The sequence below is a fragment of the Schistocerca serialis genome, chromosome 8, assembly GCF_023864345.2.
Source record: "Schistocerca serialis cubense isolate TAMUIC-IGC-003099 chromosome 8, iqSchSeri2.2, whole genome shotgun sequence".
NCBI classification, from domain to species: domain Eukaryota; kingdom Metazoa; phylum Arthropoda; class Insecta; order Orthoptera; family Acrididae; genus Schistocerca; species Schistocerca serialis.
The window spans coordinates 102,011,866-102,027,422 of NC_064645.1; the positions used below are offsets into that span (position 1 = coordinate 102,011,866).

At 40.9% G+C, this 15,557-nt stretch overlaps 1 non-coding gene across 1 annotated transcript; it reads left to right on the forward strand.

Annotated features, from left to right (window-relative positions):
* Positions 1 to 14,701: 14,701 nt before the first annotated feature.
* On the forward strand, positions 14,702 to 14,776 carry Trnas-cga (transfer RNA serine (anticodon CGA)). Its single transcript has one exon. It is a non-coding gene; the product is annotated as a tRNA-Ser (tRNA).
* Positions 14,777 to 15,557: the final 781 nt, after the last annotated feature.

The following is a 15,557-nucleotide window of genomic DNA, read 5'->3' on the forward strand; positions in this document are numbered from 1 at the left end:
TTTGGCGAGTTGGTTTCCCGCGCGCCGCGATGCGACAGAAGGAGGAAGAAGGACTTGCTGGCAGTTAGATCTGGACTGTGCGTGAGGAGCGACGTCGGTGTCGAGGGGCAAGGCCGCTTGGTCGGTGGGCCCCGCGGAAGCAGTCGGTTGGGGACGAAACGCAGTGGGCTCAAAGATCCTAGCGTGGAGGACCGGTGTTGTCCCCATGGCTTACATCGTGTGATCATTCAAGGGCTGAGAAAGATTTCTTGGTTCTGCCCTTGGATTCCGACGAAGAATTACGGCAAATTTGGTATATGAGGTGAACAAAAGAATTCTAAAAAGGTGGCGCATATATCAGACTTGTAAGTAGTGTAAGCTTTATTTCGGTACTGCAGGCACCAGTTAGAGCGCTGCTTGGGAGGAGAGCCTTGATATTGGCATTGTCATCTATTTAGCTGATTTAAAGTAAATGACTGTTTTGGATCGAAGGTGGATCACAGTGGGGGACCGAATCATTGCTTGTCTTATTAAGAAACCTAAGTCGGCCTCCAGCGTGTTAAACTCTGTTATCTACAACGAGTAATTTGACTCTCTGGTAGTGTCCACGAGGGAACTTTCGAGGTACTGTTAAGTGTTTGTGCTAATGGGAAGATTGACTGTGGAGATTTTCATTGGGACGCTTATCAATCGTGTTAATTGCAGTTCACTTCTTATGGTATTTTACAGTTCTACTTGGCGTGGCGAAATCGCCGATAGTATTCTCATAATTTCGCTTGGGACGTCATTATGTGGTTTGGTGTGACCCTCCCAAGAGTTTAAAGCCCCAACTATTTTCTTACTGCCTTTGCTTAGGTTGCCTTGCAACAGTTGTTGATTTTTCTCTTGTCTACCGCACCGTACTGTTGTTTGGTGCGGTGGGGTGTAGTCGAAGTGTTGAGTATTACCGCACCTACTCCCTCGCCCGTTTTAAGAATTGTGAGCCGCATCCACATCGATGTATAATTTGTGTAAGTTGGCTGCGCCCTGTTAATGTTTTGTACATCGTGGAAAATCTCTCCCGGGCCGCAAGTGATCCCGAAGGACAGCACGTTGCACAACAGCTATTGACCACGACGAAATCAAAATATATGTATTGTATATTTTTTCTTAACAGATATTAAGAGTTTAAGAGTTGATCTGTATGTCTTTTTATTTAATTTGTAAGTAAAAGATTTACACACCTGTCTAATTATAACATCTATGCTCAATTATTTGTCATAATTCGTTGGATGTCGTATGCAACACATGTAGGGAGTTTTATGGTCGAAAGTGTTTAAAAGGAAGGAAAATTTTTTGTGATTCGATACGCACAGTAGAGGCTACTGTATTTGAGTGTATGTTGATACCATGCGGTTCTAGGTGCTTGAGTCGGGAACCGCGCGACTGCTACGGTCGCAGGTTCCAATCCTGCCTCGGGCATGGATGTGTGTGATGTCCTTAGGTTGGTTAAGTTTAAGTAGTTCTAAGTCCTAGGGGACTGATGACCTCAGATGCTAAGTCCCATAGTGCTCAGCCATTTGCACCATTTTGTATGTTGATAGTAGTCAGATTTTATTGCATTTAAGTTGTTGTTTAAATTAAAATTTTCTCTTCAATATTATATTGGCTTTAGAGACAACAGATGATACCTAGGGAAAGTTTGGTTTTACCATGTGGCGTTAGAATCTTTTATTTAACCGTACATTATGCAGTTTGTATTATTTTCCTATGCTTAAAAAGGGATTTTGAGTTTTAAGCGTTCTAGATTGATTCTGAGAGCTGTTCTTTGACTTATATTGTGGATCTTTCTGTTCATAATAACCAATGTTCACTTACTATTGTAAAATCAAGTTAATAAAGTTGTAAAATTTTAAAGGTTAAAAAAAACTTTTCTTAGAGAAACGGTGCCCGCCCGTACTCCCCACAGCACCCACGTATTAAAGGTAATGGACTTCTTGTGTTGTCTGACGTTTTTCCCGGATCTCAGTTAACGCCTTCGGGGCCATGTCGAAGTGGTCACACATTACGTGCGTTTAGTGCTAGTCCCTGTGTATGCTTAGACTGTCCGTCACTGGAATCCCCAATGCTTGTTGTTAGAACTGATTTTGTACACTGTCTGCATAATCTTCCGAAATCTTCACTTTAGTATTGTTTGTTACATCCTTGTTTTCTACTAACAGGAAGAGGAGGAGATCAGTGTTTAACGTCCCATCGACAACGAGGTCATTAGAGACGGAGCACAAGCTCGGATTACGAAAGGATGGGGAAGGAAATCGGCCGTGCCCTTTCAAAGGAACCATCTCGACATTTGCCTGCAACGATTTAGCGAAATCAAGGAAAACCTAAATCAGGATGGCCGGAGACGGGTTCGAACCGTCGTCCTCCAGAATGCGAGTCCAGTGTGCTAACCGCTGCGCCACCTCGCTCGGTTTTACTAACAGCATGTTCTGTGTACACTGCATATGCATTCCTGTCAGCGTACGAGCGAAGTTTTGTTGCCGTACGTGATTACAATATGTGGGTCGGACAGAGCAAAAACATTCATTGTAAATTAGCGTGGATGTAATAGAACAGTGTCACGGCATGATTCTCTCTGCAAATTCAAGTTTCTCCAAGTTGTCTCAATTTGGTTAAAAGTAAAATTTGAAAAAATATAGTCAGTAGAAGTAAGTGTCCACTTTCAACGTCTTCAAGAGCTTATTTTTCAAGTTCAATATTGAGTCGTCCAGTACATCTACATGATTACCGCAGTTTTCCTTTTGTTTGTTTGCTTATCGAAGTGACAAGTTAGGTCTTGCTTCATTTCATTAATTACCGACGCAATTGCTGTTGACTTCCGGCGATCACTGCTCTGTCGCCTGTGAACCAAATTGTCTTGATTTTCTTTGCAGCACCAGAAAGCTGAAGAAACGAGCGTGCTTTGTTTCGGTGCAGGCTTGTAATTGGGGTGCATCCGCGCAACACTGGCGCCATTCGAGCAGCTATTTAGCCGAACTTAGCATCTTGTGAGCCGCCGTAATTACACTTTACAGTGGCTGCGACCGACCTAGCCGCTTCTGCGCCGTTCTAAAGTATCCGATAAATTTCATTAAACTACCAAATCGATTAAAGTCAAGCCCGTGCGAGTCTGGAAAGAAATCGACTGGATTCCTCCGCCATCCCTGCACATTGCGGGCTTCTTTGTGTCCTTAACGACGTTGTCGTTCAGCCGGCCCGAGTGGCCGTAGGGTTCTAGGCGCAACAGTCTGGAGCCGAGCGACCGCTCCGGTCGCAGGTTCGAATCCTGCCTCGGGCATGGATGTGTGTGATGTCCAGAGGTTAGTTGGGTATAAATAGTTCTGAGTTCTAGGGGACTGATGACTTCAGAAGTTAAGTCGCATAGTGCTCAGAGCCATTTGAACCATTTGAACCATTTGACGTTGTCGTTGACGGGGCGTAACAGCCGAACTTTCCTCCCTTCTTTCTTCAAAGCACCTCAGCGGAAAGTAGGCACTCGCGCACATCCCCTCATACGCAATAAGCGTAACGTAGCTCTCTCCTCTAAAATTTTTGTTTTGTTTTCAGATTTTATTAGATAACTGATAATAGGCCAATCGTTGATCATGCGGCGATCGTTGGCAAAAATTGACGAAACAGCCAAAGTCGCTTTCTGGTTTCGAATAAGCCCTCGTAAGATCAGCATTTAAAAGATAGATGAAATGGTTCACTTCTGTACAATGTCTGTTCAAAACTGTCGTACGCTTCTGTTTAATGTCAGATTGGCTGCTAGATGAGAGGTAGGTTTGTCAGTAAGAAATCGCACAAAATCCGCGGAAGGAATCCCTTCTTAGTTACAAAGTGCGAATCGCGCTCCAGGTAGCACATTCATCGTTCATAGGGAGATAAAGAGAACGTGGTATAATGGTCTAACAGTTCCTCATAAGGCATATATTTCTGTAGTCAGTACTGAACTACGCTCCAGGTGACGTAAACAGCAATGCTACTGGATACTGGACGACTGTAAACGACTGAATCGAAGTGATAAACACGCTACGTCCTGTGACAACTCGATGGAAGGGTATTTGTTTGACGAATCACTGGAGAGCATCAACTGTCATACAGTGTAGTGCCAACAATGGAGTATTGAGTTGTGATGCTAGTTTACGAGAGTGTGTTTCATTATTACAGTGTGGTCGGTCCCCTTATGGCGCTGGGGTGAGTACGGTCGACTTCTCTCCATACTCCAGCGCTCGAAATATCCACCTTTTCTGGTTTCGGCTCTTGAGAAAGAATGGGCTCCCATTCACCCACAGACATTCGTACGCTTCATTGGAAGCGTCCCCAGCAGAATTAAACCCGTCATAAGCGTGAAGTGTGGTGTCCGGACACTTTTATTCAGATAAAGTACGTGTGCCGAATGACAGTTTCATTCCCTCTTTTTACACTTGGTCTGAAGGTGATTTAACAAATAAGTAGCCATGAAGTATGAATAAAAAAGAACAACTTTGGACTGTTTTCACTATCCATCGTAGTTGACCACTGGAATGCAGCCATGTGGTGATTTGCAGTTATAAACGAATTAGTCTCTAGCGGCAAGGCACAGACTATTTCAGTTTGGAATGTTCGGTTTCCCACAAGGTTTCAACATAGGATTATACAGCCAACAGGTCGCAAAAACCTGTTAGGTGCGTTGACCTAGATTTCGACATCTAATCAGGGTGTCCTCATCAGAATGAACCTTTTGATAAACCCTATAAATATAATATATACAAAATTTAGTACGACATAAAGGATATTACCCAAGATGACAGCTCTCATGACGTACAAAAGTTACTTACGTAAAATTACATTGCTAAAAAACAATGGTGAGAAATTAGTGCAGCTATTCTCAAGTCAAAAATAAAATAAAACGTTCCAGTCTTTTCCGTGTGTGCATAGCTAAGAACACGAGACTGATCGCCCCAGTGGCTTACATTGCTCCCACCAAAACAATACAACTAGCGCCGCCTATCGGGCACGGACATTGACATGTACCCATTTGTAACATAACAGAAATAATTGAAAAAATACAGTTAATTTAAGAAACAAAGTATAAAGGAAGAGAGTTAAAGGTATCTTAGAAATTACACAGTATTCAAGCAGTAGTATAACTAAGAGCCATCTATTAGGCTTTACCAAAATTACTATTACGTAACGGACAGATTAGTATATAAAAATTTTACACACCGCTGTCCAATCCAGAAAATATTTGCATGAAGGTAAAGTAGCACATATCTATGACATTCGAAGAAGATGATGTTTCAGAACCAGAGGCAGGAAAATATACACTATTGGCTATTAAAATTGCTACACCACGAAGATCACGTGCTACAGACGCGAAAGTTAACCGACAGGAAGAAGATGCTGTGATATGCAAATGATTAGGTAGAGATTAACCCCATGAATTTCATTTTTGAGGTGATTTATTTGATAAAGTTTCCTGGATGAAAGCTCTGGTCTATCTGTCAACTCTTTATTTTTCTACGCTATTAAACAGCGCTTGTCTGTCAAGCTGTTGTGGAATTCACAAATGTGACTGTAGTGTACTGGCATTGTCTGACGTTAATATGTTTTCGAGGTTCCATATCTATTTGACAAAGGATCTCCCTTTCCTGAATCCCGCCTAATACTCATCTGCCTTTGTATCTGCTTGTGGCTCAAGTCAGTTCAGTAGAGCTTTAGAGAGGATTCTATAACTCAATGGAAGATGTAAGAGGCCTTTGTAATTGTTTGGATCTGTTAAGTCCCCTATCTTGTGGAGTGAGTGTATTAAGACCGTCTTTCACTCTTCTGAGATTTTCTTTGTTTTCCAGATTTGTAATATTATTCTGTGAATTTTAATGTCATATATTTGGGCTCAAATTTCCATAATTCTGCAGTAATTTCACCTCCGCCAGTTGCTCTAATGTTTTTAATAATTTGGTTATTTTTACTAGTTCTTCATGAGACGGGGGAAGCGAATCGGAATTTTGTGCTGGTTTTACAAAACTTAGTGGCTCAGATGACTCTTCCTGTTGAGGAATGTATTGAAATATTTGGCTAGAATTTTACAACTGTTCTTGGTCTAGTTGCTAGGGATCAGTCAGGTCGTTGGAACCATAGGCTAGGAGATTGGTATCCAGCAAAATTTTCTCATAAGGTCTTGTAAAATTTGCAGGTGTTGTTCTTGGTAAAGTCTTCATCTGTTTCAATCGCCCTTTTAATTTGTCATTTTCGTTTTTCTCGCCGAATAATTTTAGAGGCGTTTCCCCGTACCTCTACGAATACCGGCCGCTTTTCTGTTGTTTTATAAGTATTGAAATCATTCCACACTTTAATAGTCGACAGCTTGATCGCATGTGGTGTTCAACCACATACATTTTCTCTTTCTTGGGGGTTGACCTAATTTCATTGTCTGCTTCACTCTCTCCGCCACTTCAGACATCAACCATACTCATTTCTTCATTGATTTTCTTCTTCTTGAGACCTAGTATTCGCGATCAGTTTGGAAACTGGGGGTTGCACTTGTCCGTTTTCTGTTGGGCTGAAATTTTACTTTGATTTGGAGTAAGCCAAAACGCCGCTCTTGGTTTTTGCATTGAGGCCTCCTTTGCTGTTCTTTCTGAAGAATATAGTATGGTCAGTCTGGAATTTTCAGGGTTGGAAGATTTACATGTCTTTAATTTTTCAGAAGGTTTTTTAAAATGTGTGAAAATAATTTTCAGATTAAAATTTTGAGAGAAGCTTATGAGGTGATCATCATTTTCGTTGGTGCTGTTATGAGCGGTGTACGGTCCTATGATTCTCCTGTGTTCCTTCTTTCCTTACTATCCATTGAAGTCACTTAGTTGAATCTCGATGTGATTTTTAGAAATCGCGTTCGTGATTTCTTAAGTTCGTAGATGTCTTCTGCCATCCGTGGGTCTTTTCTGTTGTAGTCATTTGTTAGTGCTTGCACATTAGTCAGTGTTTATGCCTTGTTTCCTGATTTTATTGACAGTGTTGAGAGTCTTTCTGAAACTGAGTTAAAATCAATGACTGAATCTGTTGCAGAGTTGTGTACTTCAAAACCTGTCCCAAATTGTTTCGGTCATGCGTTGATGTGCGCTGCGTGTTTTCCTCTATAGAACCTATAAATCTCAGAGTAGAAGAGATTTTCATCTGTTAACAGGACTTCTTGCGGTGCCATAATTTTGTTACTGAATCTGTCCAGCTTATTCATTAGGTATTTCAGTTTCCCTGGTTCAGTGAAGTGTTTACGTTGAGTGTATCTACGAAAAACTTTTGTTTTGTTCAAGAGGCTGTGAGAAGCTCCGATCCCTCTCTACATGACATAGGTGGTCCTCCAGAATAATATGACCAGACCGAGAAATCTAATCCATTGACTGGGGCCTGGGGTAATCAGATTCTTCCCTGTTGTTCTGCCATTGTTGTTGGAAGTTGAAGAATGTTTCTCCGATGGAGATCACGAGACTTAATTATTGATATCATGTCATATGTCTAACAGCTGCACCAAGTATGTGAACAAATGCTGACCAACAGCCGCTTCATACGAAATCAGACGCTGATGGATTTTGTGATAATATCTGGCCCGCCCTGGATATTTGATTTCCCCAGTACTACCCATATCTGGGAGACTTTCCCCTATCTGCCACCTGTGGAAGCTATCGATGACAAAAAAGTAATGAGACTGATGTGAAAAAAAATGTTGCTTACCGTTTTGGTCAAGTTTAGTGTTGTCTCCTTCAAAGTAGTTCCCTTCTGATTGCATACACTTTTTCCAGCGCTTCTGCCATTGATGGTAACATTTCTGGAACTCATCTTCTGTAATATCGTCCAAGACCCTCGTCAAGCTTTTTGGACATTTTGTGTCCCTTGACCGCCGTTTTCACTCTTCGAAAAAGAAAAGTCGCCCGGAGCGATATATGGTGAATAAGGTGGCTGTGGTAGTGCTGAAATTTGTTTTGAGGTTAAAAATTGCTGTACTAAAAGAGCAGTATGGGATGGTGTACTATCGTGATGCAGAATCCAATTATCAGCAATGTTGGAACGGACACGAAGAACTCTTTCACGAAGTCTTTCTAAAATTTCTTTGTAGTAATATTGGTTAACTGTTTGTCCAGGAGGCACCCACACTTTATAACAATTCCCTTGGAATCAAAGAAGCACACAAGCATGCATTTTACTTCTGACTTCGACATGCGAGCGTTTTTTGGTCTGGGAGATACCTTTGAGCACCATTGCGAACGTTGGCGTATTGTCTCCGGATCGCCCTGAAAAAAAAATGGTTCTGAGCACTATGGGACTTAACTTCTGAGGTCATCAGTCCCCTAGAACTTAGAACTACTTAAACCTAACTAACCTAAGGACATCACACACATCCATGCCCGAGGCAGGATTCGAACCTGCGACCGGAACGGTCGCGCGGCTCCAGACTGTAGTGCCTAGAACCGCTCGGCCACTGCGCCCGGCGATCGCACTGAAAAAAACAACTTTCATCACCAGTGATAACACGGCTCAACAATTTTGGATTGATTTCCGTTTGCTCTCACAGATCGGCTGCCACATTTTTCAGTGTTTCTCGCTGTTGTTGTGTGAGATTTTTGGAGACCATTTTTCCCAAATCTTTCTCATACCAAGATCTTTGGTTATTATTAGATGAACCGTTTCTCGACTGATGTTCATTTCTTCTGCAATCATTTTCACGGATAATCTTAGATCAGATCGTTCGAGTTCATGCACCCTGGCCTAGTTGACATCCGTCCGTGAGGTTGATGGTCGTCCACCGCGGTCTTCATCTTCAACATTCGCTCTGCCTTCACTAAACATTTTATGCCAACGAAAAACTTCAGCTTTTGCATAACCTCCTCTCCAAAAGCCTTATGAAGCTTACCGTAGGCTGTCGTACATCATTGCAAGATGTGTACTTCAGCCTACATGCACAAACATAAATACACACCCACCCACCCACCCACCCACCCACCCACACACACACACACACACACACACACACACACACACACACACAGATATATATAGAACTATATCTGTGTGTGTGTGTGTGTGTGTGTGTGTGTGTGTGTGTGTGTGTGTGTGGGTGGGTGGGTGTGTATTTATGTTTGTGCATGTAGGCTGTACTTGCATGAACCTAATTGTTTTGGTTACATAAAAATACAGAAGTTACACGATGAATTAATATTTATTACTCATAAAATGCAATTTATGTTCTTAAGGATATGAAACCAGTTGACTAACAGTGAACGATGTGCAGTTCTAATTATGTGCAAAACAACAATCAAAGAACAATAAAAACAGACAAAAGTCGTTGGTTCTCAGTTTCTCTCTTACATATTCATTTATGTTTCTTTCCCTGCCATTGCTACCAATACTGTTGGTAATCCTACCATTTACTACATTACCTATGTATTGTACCAAAACTACAGAACCGTGGTTTTGAGAGAGTGCATCTCTAGTGAAACTACAACAGCTGTGGCAAGAGATGTAAACATGGAAGTAAGTTGGACGATTATACGGAAACAGCTTTTCCTATCACCAAACGCCTCCAAAAGCACACAGTTACGGCAGCAGGGGGAAGTATTAACACCCAGAAGACTATAAAATCTCAAGAAGTTGAGAAGGCAACAAGTGTGAAAGCGAATCAAAATGTAAATGCGGCACGTCGGAAAAGTAAGAAAGATACGAAAGGAAATACCAAGACGACGAGGTGGGATACATAAAAAGTGAAGCTACTGGTATCAAATCCGGACTAGACAGTTAAATAGGGGGATATGAAAAGTAAAAAATATGAAATGCAATGGACAATACGAGGGGGTACTCCACTCGCACTAAATAACTGCTGGTAAGCGAATTAAAAAAAAATCATGATAATTCAGGGGAATTTCTTAAAAATTAATGGCATAAATGTCTCCTTCCTTCAGAAAATAGCTTATTAAGAGATGCATCTGCAACAGCAATACCATTTGTGTACCAATGTCAGCTCTAACTGCAGGGGATTCTTCATTGTAACCAGAATGGGTCTGTAATTAGGGAACTTGAATAGCAAACGTATGGACGCGTTATCAAAGCCAAATTAACCGAAATAACAATATTAAACCTTTAGGTCCCAACAGAAACAGATAATAGAGGTAGCAGAGAAACATTTCTAGTGTAATTATCTCATACTTATAAAATATTCAGGGTGACATAAAAATGGGGGAGATGTGAATTGTGTTTTAAGATCGGCAGACACAACAGGATCAACCCCTAATTGTGGCCCCTTACATAGCTATGACTGGAGGACTAAAACTGACAGATGTTATACATCGACTAGCCATCACGCGAACCCACTGTACTTACGTATCTCCACTTTCAGCCTCGAGAGTCGACACATTTTACACCGCTATGGAACACAGATATAGAAGTTTGACATAGTCTACGTCAGCTTCACGGATCATCATGCAGCTTTGTTCAGAATAAAAGGTTTACCACGGCCCATTGTAATCGGAAAGAGATACTGGAAGTTAAACTGTAACGTACTCCACGTTGAGCGAGCAAACACAGACTTCTGCAAATGTTACCGAACATGGGTTCATTGGCAGCGATTCTTCAGTAGCTTTCTTGAGTGGTTGGGTAAACTGGTGAACCTGAATTTGCAAACTGATCAGAAACGTAACGCCTATGATAAGTGGCACTAGAAGGAAAACATTGAATTCTGTTATATGACTCTTCCAAATCTCCTACAAATAGTGGATAACGGAGAAGACCGACCTCGCGAATTGAAGAAATTAAAAAGAACCCTAGAACTAAAGGAGAAAGGAGTCGAAGAGATACATTCTAGAAGAAAAAAGGAGCACATGTCCCCCTCAATGGAGAACGGAAATGGTGTAGACACGGATTTATTGGAAGTCTAACGTCTTACGACGGGAATGATATAACCGATATGAGATAACGAAGACCATTTCCGGAGACTGTTCGGAGAACAGCCATCAGATCCTACCAATACAGCAAGTTTTCTACAAAACTGCACGACTTCCCTCACCAGCGAAGATGCCACTACGTTGATAGAACCCATAACCGAAGAAGAAATTGAAGGCACTTACGACGAAATAGGAAGCTGGCCATTGTCGGCATGCCGTATGATTTTAAGAAGTCTCCTGGTTAGTTACGAAAGCGGAACTCAGGAGCTCGTGAATGAGAAACAGAGAAGGGGGTCAAATACGTTCAGCAAATGAACCATAAATTACAGTTCTTGTACCAAAAACCTCTATACCAAGAAGAATCACTGAGTATAGGCCAATAACTTTGTTATATGCCGACTCAAAAATAATGTCGCGTAAAATAGCAGCAAGACTAAAAGACTCTCTTTCAGAGATAATCGGGAGTCCTGGCCAAAGTGTTCCCAACAGGAAGACACATGACCTTCCTGTACTGACTATACCAAAACGGAACGAAAGGATTATTGAACATCGACCTATAATATGCCATTGGCAAAGTCAGTCACCAGTACTTAAGGAATTTGTTAGAACTTTCCACAGGCCGCAATAGATCTATTACTACCAAACCTGAATCAGTGACTTTTTAAAGAATTCTCTGTATTCACCTCTGCGTATCGTCATCTTAATTCACCTTTTTGTGTACCTGGCGCACGTGTGGCAGAAGACTGTGAGAGTTCAGTACCAATATATGTGAGAGGAAGTTATTGTTTTATCAACGTCCCTTTGTTTCATTAATAAAACTTACTATTGCTGATCTTGAAAGTGTCGTCTCTTAGGCATCTCACTACGTGAGACATAGCAATGTGCCAATTTTAATTCGTTATCCTTCTTTTCTTCTACTATGTTCTTTCTTCTGACCACTTCCTAACAGATTTCAAGCATGTTGGATTATTAACGGGACAGTACCAATTTCAATTCGTTATCCTTCTTTTCTTCTACTACTCGTTCTTACTATGTTCTTTCTTCTGACCACTTCCCAACATAGATTTCAAGCATGTTGGGTTATTAACGAGACAGGAACTTGTGTTAACCGGTTTGTTGTAGAAAACAGCAAAGTTCGCAAGATTCACTTCTTTATGCAGCTGATCACCAGTAGCGGGATACCTGAACTCATTTTCAAATCATCCAAACAAAAAAAAAAAAAAAAGATTTGTTCTGTAATAGAAAGCAAACCATGTTAAACCGTACATATACGTATCCCAAAGCCAAGTTTTTCCATGAACATTGGCAGGACAAACATAGAACTATGTTTGTTCTGCCAAAGTTCACACGAAAACTTGTCTCTATATACGTGTATGTAAATCTTAACATTAGTTGCATGCTATTACCGATGATTTGAAAATCGTTTCAGATAACCCGAAACTAATTTTCAGTAACAATATAAAAAAAAGGAATAACCAAATATTGGCAATGTGGCTGTTTTCTACATCAGACCACTTTACATCAGTTTTTCTCACTATTCTACATTCGAATCCTTCCATATTCAAAATTTTTTCCTAAGCACTTTGTGGCGGATCGGGCTGCAATCTCACTATCAATTAAACAATCAGTCGACCCATCCAGGTTGGTTTCACATTGTCTGCCCCTTCACTCTGTGATGGTAGATGCTGGCTTAGTCGACAAAACAGCGTTGACGAAAATTCGACTTAATACCTCCCACGCAAAGGCTCCGTTACTCAAGTCCATGGGCAGTAGTTGAAAGTTAAACTATCGAGTGTTCGAGATTCTCGCATGATTCGTTTGAAACAAAGTAAAAAATTTCCTTGAAGATAATTTATTGTCTTTAAAACGCAGAAAATGGCTATCAAGTCCGTATTTAATATCCCGACATCAATTAGGCAATGTTACTGATTGCCTCTGTTACAAGTTCAGACCCGAAAGCAGCCAGAAGATATTTAGTCCGACCCATTAACACATTCAGTCGTCCAGTAGGCTTCTTGTAAAGAAGAGCTCGCCATAATGTCTCGTTACCTGCACGAAACACGCCACGCAGAGTTTATGTACTACATGAAATGTTCACAAGCAACTATCTCCTAAAACAAATCGTTCCCAAAGCTCAAAATTTTTCAATACTCAACATTGTAGACACTTACCCTAAGCGACACGAGAACTTATATGTTTCCTCATTTTGGTGCAAACTTGATCAGCGCGGTTTAACACGGGTGTTTACCAAAAGACGGCTCCCAAGCGACTATATCGACTCACAGATGTGAGGCACAAAGCCCTACTCAAATGCGGGGGAAATGCTGAATTCCAACTGACTTCGCCAGAAGATGATGGGTACGAAACTCGTCGAAACGTTGCGACAAGACGACGTTACCACTCGGCTGTTAACCCGAGAAGAGTTCATCAGTGGAATACGCCGAGAAAGACTGCAATCGCATATAAGCCATGTTAAGCAGCCAACCAGATCATCTCGAGCACTTACTCGCGGTATTTCTAATGTCAGTTCATCAAGTTAGCACAGGTAATTTAGACTAGAAATCTTGTATTTCCGAAACTAAATAAAATTTAATGAGAACAAAATAGAATTTCTTTCCACAAAATAAATTACTCATAAAATTAATACTCAACGCCCCTTCTGGTTGCCTTTTACAAAATCTAGCTTACTCGGACATACGTCACAAATTCCCCTATTGCACAAAATCTTTCTGACGCATACATCTACAGTTGTAGTAAAATATTACATTCTCACCTTACATATGTCCTCCATTCACTCTCTGTCTTTCCAAAACACCCACAGAACCAAAACACGAAGAAATTATCATTTTCGAAAGTACCTTTAATTATGTGAGAAATCTGTAGTAATAGAACTAAAGAAAATTCCAGAAAATTACATTATGTGAACCTATCCTCTTGGTTATACTTTCAATTGATACTATAGATGAATACATTACAAACCGTAACGTAGTATCATAATGGTTATTATACGTTTTAGGTAAAAATTCATACCTCCGAAAGTACTGTAGTTAATGATTTGAAATTTGAACTGTATGGTTTTGTTCTCCGTAGAGTGTGGTATAATAAGTATGAGGAAGATCGATTAATATTTAATAGTATTTCTTCAGATTCATAGAGAGCATGTGTAACGTACTGCACGCAGCATTAGTCAAGTACACCGCTCGCTCGGCCCAGTAGCCAGCGTCAGCTCTGTAAGCGTGAGAACCAAAATCTGCTCACCTCCCGGCTCCACGGCAAGCTACGCTCTCAGTGCAAGATCACAACTCTTAATAATTTGCTGCATTACACAGCCCGTATGAACCGAAAATCACTTTCAACAACATTAGAGTTTCATATAACGGCAAAATTATTACCACGGTATAATTTTGACCAAACATACGGAAACTAGAATGAGATTTTCACTCTGCAGCGTAGTGTGTGCTGATATGAAACTTCCCAGCAGATTAAAACTGTGTGCCCGACCAAGACTCGAACTCGGGACCTTTGCCATTCGCGGGCCACTGCTCTACCAACTACGAGCACACAGTTTTGATCTTCCAGGAAGTTTCATATGAGCGCACACTCCGCTGCAGAGTGAAAATCTCATTCTGGAAACATCCCCCAGGCTGTGGCTAAGCCATGTCTCCGCAATATCCTTTCTTTCAGGAGTGCTAGTTCTGCAAGGTTCGCAGGAGAGCTTCTGTAAAGTTTGGAAGGTAGGGGACGAGGTACTGGTAGAAGTCGAGCTGTGAGGACGGGGCGTTAGTCGTGCTTGGGTAGCTCAGTTGGTAGAGCACTTGCCCTCGAAAGGCAAAGGTCCCGAGTTCGAGTCTCGGTCCGGCGCATAGTTTAAATCTGCCAGGAAGTTTCATACGAAAACTAATTAACAACGGATTCTTTACACAGAAATTATTTACAGAAATGTTTTCTACAAAATTCTATTTTTTTATTCTTTTCAACCAAATGAATGTCTATTTGACAAAAATATTACAACTGAACTTTTTTTCAAAGTCCATTCGCCTTAAGGCATCACTTTTCCATTTTCATTGTAAAAGGAAATTTCCGTAACGAAAAAAACCTATTAAATTACTTTACTGAAACCATCTTTACATAAAAGGCACTTCGGTGGGTGCCCTTCATTAAAAGTGTAAGCGATTCCAGAAATTCGCTATGGTGAGCATCTGTAAGAGAACTTGTAGAAAATTATGTAAACTACCTTCTTTTTGTTGAGGTACTATGAAGGGTGTCTCACTTTTAACTAAGTAAACTTTTTCACAAACTTCTCATAAAAATCGCTTTCTTTGGCGTCCGTAAAGATGACCTATTCGCCAATAGCAGGAGAGGGGGAACCATTTTCTATCTTTTACAAAAAGTTTTCACTGTAGAGGGCGTCTATGAAAATTATACACTTTCAGCAACTACTTTTCGATGAAACACAGTGGGAATGTCTTTTCACATTTATTCTTACATCAGCTCCACACTTTATAAGCATCAACATCCACTTGTCTGTCAGGTACTAGTGAGTCTCACATCCGCTTTCCATAGTGGGCGAACCTGCAAAATACAGTACGTCTACGCGAAACAGTCATTACTTTGCTTACTGCAATGTTATACGTGTTTGTTCCA